Genomic DNA, 5,741 nt, shown 5'->3' with positions numbered 1-5,741 from the left:
CGGGGAGTATATGGGTCTTATTGGGCCATACGGGAATAGAGGAGAGAGGCCGAAAGGAAGGAGGCGCGCAGCCCCCTTCTGGTCCGAATTGGACAAGGGGTGCGGCCCCCTTTTCCTTCCTCCTCTCCCCCTCTTTCCCCTTCTCCTACTCCAACAAGGAAGGAGGGAGTCCTACTCCCGGTGGGAGTAGGACTCCCCTTGGCGCGCCCCTACTAGGCCGGCCGCGCCCCTCCCCCCTTGCTCCTTTATATACGGGGGCAGGGGGGCACCTCTACACACGACAACACAAGTTGATCTACGGATCGTTCCTTAGCCGTGTGCGGTGCCCCCCTCCACCATATTCCACCTCAGTCATATCGTCGCAGAGTTTAGGCGAAGCCCTGCGCCGGTAGAACATCATCATCGTCACCACGCCGTCGTGCTGACGGAACTCATCCCCGAAGCTTTGCTGGATCGGAGCCCGGGGATCGTCATCGAGCTGAACGTGTGCTGAACTCGGAGGTGCCGTATGTTCGGTGCTTGGATCGGTCGGATCGTGAAGACATACGACTACATCAACCGCGTTGTGCTAACGCTTCCGCTTACGGTCTACGAGGGTACGTGGACAACACTCTCCCCTCTCGTTGCTATGCCATCACCATGATCTTGCGTGTGCGTAGGAATTTTTTTTAAATTACTACGTTCCCCAACATTGTGTTCATAAAACACGCTACTACTACAATTGCCAGACCATTGCCGGCATGGCAGGCATAGTAGTAGCGATTGTATGTATAAAGCGCCACTGCTATTACACGTAGCAGTAGCGCTTTCTACATACAAGCGCTACTACTACAGGTACCTTATCCACGCTCCGGCCCGCGCTCAGCCTCACTCTCCCCCTCACACACTCTCACTAGCACACATCCGCTGCGCGTCGTCGTTATTGCCGTCCCCCACGCCGGTCTTCTCCTGTCGGCCGCCCCCGTCGGCGCTGGCTCTCCTCCCCCGCTGGCCTCCTCCCCCGCCAGCTGGCCTCCCGCACCGTCCATCGTCCCCCCCTCCCCTGCTGAGTACTGCCGATCAGCTAGTAATAACCCACGATCATAGAAGGCAGGCTGAAGAGGTTGGTGTCACTGTTAAACAACTCCTAGGCATCGTGAAACTCCCTAGGTTTACATAAGAGGAACTAAAATGGAAATATGTCCGCGGCCAACCTCTGATCAAGCCCGAGGAGGTCCCGCTTCTATCAAGGAGAATGTATGAATTGCATGAATGGTCCATGAGAGAAGTAAAAACCAATCGAGAGTCCCTCATGGGTGAAATTCAAGGCAGAGCATTACTTCCATGAAAAAGATTTGTGGGTTGAGTTTCAAGAAATGTTGTAGTTATTCAATCAAGACGCACTTGACAAATCTATCATCAATTACTATTTCTCTAAGTGATTTTTTCTGTAATTTAGTTAAGTCTCTAGCTACCTGTAGTGCTGGTTCATTACCTGTAATTATCCTCACTATATTCTTTTCTGTGGTATTATGCGGAATTAAGATGTATGAAATGAAAAGAGCTGGACACTATGGCATTGGATTCATTGACCCAAATATTGTTAAACAAGAGACAAGGTCACGTGCATATGATCGACCATACATAGAGAAAAGGCTTGCTAGAGTTCTTGAAGCGACTAAATACCCAACCAGAAATATTACTTCCTTACAACTACGGGTGAGTGACACTGTCTTGTACTATAAATTCTGTTTTTGCAATTACTAGATGTTGATAAGTAGTGTAGTTGATGAGTTATGCACATGCCCGCTTAATTATATATACAAACATGTGCGTATGCAATTTCCACTGAATCACGCTAATCATTAAAGTTGACGAGAGAAGAGTTCAAGTACTGGACTCACTACTTAAAGACGTTAATGAGTACACAATCGTGAGGGGGATGGTCGACAGGTAATTTCAATCATTACCGCACTATGTCGGCCTCTTTAGTTCATTTCCTGATATTAACTAATTAATAACTCATTTATTCATTTTCTTTGCCGGCAGGCTGGGCTTGGCAAAAGTTCATCAAACAGATTGACGGCGAATGGAAACAACAGCTGAAATGGGTGCGACCCAAGGTAATTAAATACTACTAGCTACGTCTGCGCATCTCTTTAATTCTACTTTGATCAATACCATTATCATGCTTGATTCATTATTATCTAATTGAATTCTATTCTCGTAAAGTGCATGAGGCAGGCGCCTGGGAATAATTCATGTGCATACTACGTTTGCGAGAATATTAACATGATGGTGTTCGAAAGGAGTACATCTAACAGAGCACTTTGGGTATATTTGCCAGAACATTATTCACAATTTTTACATCATTATCTAATATATACGCACACAACTAATACATTCATATTGATCACCTTATTTAAAGATGTCGGAGATACAGGATCGTCTCCTACCAGAGGATAACGTACGAGCAATTCAAGAGAAAATAACAGAATTTTTGCTCAACCAGGTCATAGATCCCAAAGAAGAATACCATTACAAGCTGAAATGCATCCATGTAATGATATGCAAATTGTAAGAGAAATTATATATACCAACTTGTGTGGGTGTGTGTCTATATATATATATATATATATAATTTCAAACATATTGTATATGTGTGTGTGTGTGTGTGTGTGTGTGTGTATGTGTGTGTGTGTGTGTGTGTGTGTGTGAATAGTCGTGCGAGAAATTCGATGATGTATATATAATCGGTTCTACGAGAAATTCTATTTGTATATACGCATAACATGTACAATATGTAGTAGCGTAAAATATGTTTGAAATTAAAAGGAATTAAATTAAAAAAGAAAATTAAAAGGAAAATAAACCATAATTCATAAACTCCTTATCCTTTTAGTCCGGGTTGGTGTTAGCAACCAGGAGTAAAGGTCCCCAAGCCCCCGGGACTCCGCCGCCACCATCCATCCAGCCGGGACTCCACTCGCTTCCCGCGCCACAGGCTGCTGGTCCGGCCGAATCTGGTCAGAGGCTGAGCCCCTCGCAGCCACCAGCCCGCCGACGGCGCCCCTGTCACCCGCACCTGGTCGCACCAGGGCCGCCGCCATGGAAGACCACCCCACGCAGCCCCCCGCGCCGGATCTCGACGTCCACGACCCCGCCGCCGATGCCCGTTGTCACGCCGCTGCTTCCCGCGTCAGCATGTCGTCGCCGCCCTACACCAGATCCCGCGCGCTCCAGTGTTGAGCGAGGGGGGAAAAGCCCCGCCGCCGCCCACGCCAGCCGGGCTTTGCCCCGCGGCGCACCCAGGCGGCGGTGAGGAGAGAGGGAGGAGAGGGGGGCCTATGCCGGCGGCGGCTAGGGTTTGCCCTCCCGGTCGCTTGCGGGAGCGACGCGGGAGGGAGGGGGCGCCTCCGAAGTCAACTTGCAATGGTATGTCAACAGGTCATCTTCAAACAAGTAAAAGGGAAGTCAATTCTTTGACTCATACCAGTGGCTGTTGTTAACTTGTGCTTCCACACAGTTTGGGTTATAGACAGAGCCCTACTGCTCCCATGGCGGCCAGAAACCCACAGGTGAGAACCAATTGAGCGACCTCGCACCGAAAGGAACAACGCATGGAGCCATGGTGGCCGCGGCGCTGCTGGTTGGGGAGAAACAGGGTCAGGGAGAGGGGAGTTGGGAACCTTTAGTCTGGCTCAATAAAGTCTCTTGCCTTGAACCTTTCAGGAACCATTTTTTGAGCGGTTTTGGGAACCTTCCAAGCAGTTTTAGGAAGATTCCGTGCGATATTTTTTTCTTCTTTTTCAGCATTTTTCTCCACCAGTTTAATGATTTTTTTTTCATTTCCGCCTTTTTGTTTCTTCTTTTCTATTTGATATTTGAAATGTTATTTCTTTTGACATTTCACAAATGCACGTTGAACTTTTTTGAATACACGTTAAACATTTTTAAATACATCTTGAACATTTTTCAAATACATGTTGAATATTTTTTAATGATGCTAAATATTTTCAAAATGCATGGTGAACAATTTAAAATACAGTTGACATTTTTCACATACATGTCAAACATTTGTACAAATGCACGGTGATTTTTAAAATATGTCGAACAATTTACAAATACACGATGAATTTTCTTAAAGGAAGTTGACTTGGGCTTGAATTACAGAAGATGATTTTTTTATTTGGATAGTTTTTTCTTGTAGAAGGATACGTTTTGTCTGGGTTTTCTAACGCAGGAGCTATATATCGCTTACATATACGGAGCGCTTACCTATTGTCTCTTATGAAGCGGCGGGCCAAATATAGGTTGCATCGAACTTTCAGGAGCCAGTGTGTCTGGAGAACCTTCCGGGCAGTTTTAGCAAGATTTCGTACGGTGCTCCTGTTTGTGTTTGAGTGTTTTTCTCTACCGGTTTTTTTGTTTCTTCTATTTTTCCTTATCTTGTGTTTTTAGTTTTTAAAATGCACGTTTAACTTTTTTAATACACATTAAACTTTTTCGAGATACATGTTGAACATTTTGAAATACACGATGAATACTTTTTAATGCAACTATTTTTTTAATGATTCATGAACAGTTAGATTATTAATCTGAACACTTATCAAATTTAAGTCCAACATTTTTATTAATTCAGAGTGATTTTTAAGATAATATGTTGATAAATTTATAAGATAATATTTCCCTTTTTCCCCTTAATCACCGTTGGGTAACCGGAGTGGGGAAGAACGGTGGTGGCGTATATGAAAAAGGGAAATGCGGCACCTCTTCAGGTCTTGGTGAAGTGGTCGTCTGCCTCTTGCGCTCCCTACATTTATGAACTGTTGCACAAGGGGCATAGAGGTATAATCATAAGTATGTTGTTTGTTCTTACCCTAGGTTCCACCGCACAATAAACTAACCATAGGTTGAGCCATATAAGTAGTACAAGCGACTTGTCCTTAGCACAATTAAGGATTGGACCACTTATTGCACCTTTGCGACTATTATTACTATTTACTTTCTTGGGATTACTCTTGCTTCCAAATAATCCATCAGACATTTTACAACTTCTATAATGATCTTTTGTTAGTTTCTGCAAACCAATTCCTTTCGCCTCTCGTTGGGTTTGACACTCTTACTTATCGAAATGGCTAACTTGTGGGTTATCAGTGGGTCAGACCGACAACTAGAGTTATGTAGATAAATGTTGACGCTAGCTTCTATCTGGATGCTAGTTCGGGAGCTACATGAGCACTGTTTCTGGACAGCGAGGGGGCTTTCATTACATCATCCTGCTCGTATAAGGAATTTTCCATGGATGTCATTTCGGTGAAGGTGTATGCGCCACCGGAAGGTTTGGGACTCTTCGAAGAGTTGGGAATCTATTCGGTGGTTGTGAATGTATTTCGCCGGAAGTTGTTCATTACATTCTGGATATGTGGTATTTGATGATTGCCGTAAGTTGATGAGTTCTTTTGGTAGGGCGGCGATTGTGCATTGTGTTGGCGAGAGTAATGTTGTTGCGCACCGCCTAGCTTGACCGGGTTATAGAGGGAAACTATATGGGTTATGGCGGGAACAACCCTCAACATTCTTAATCCCCTCATTTGTACTCCCTTGGTCCCACAATGTAAGACCTTTTCAAAAAATATTAAAGGATGCTGAAGTTATTAATTAATAACAAAAAGAGAGAAAACAAAAACATGGGCTTCACGCCCGTGCCTCAAACAACGGCGCGTCCATGTCAAGAGTCCTATGGACATCACCATGGTGAT

The sequence above is a fragment of the Triticum dicoccoides genome, chromosome 6B, assembly GCF_002162155.2.
Source record: "Triticum dicoccoides isolate Atlit2015 ecotype Zavitan chromosome 6B, WEW_v2.0, whole genome shotgun sequence".
Lineage (NCBI taxonomy): Eukaryota > Viridiplantae > Streptophyta > Magnoliopsida > Poales > Poaceae > Triticum > Triticum dicoccoides.
The sequence above is the reverse complement of the archived record's forward strand: the minus strand, read 5'-3'. Positions refer to the sequence as shown.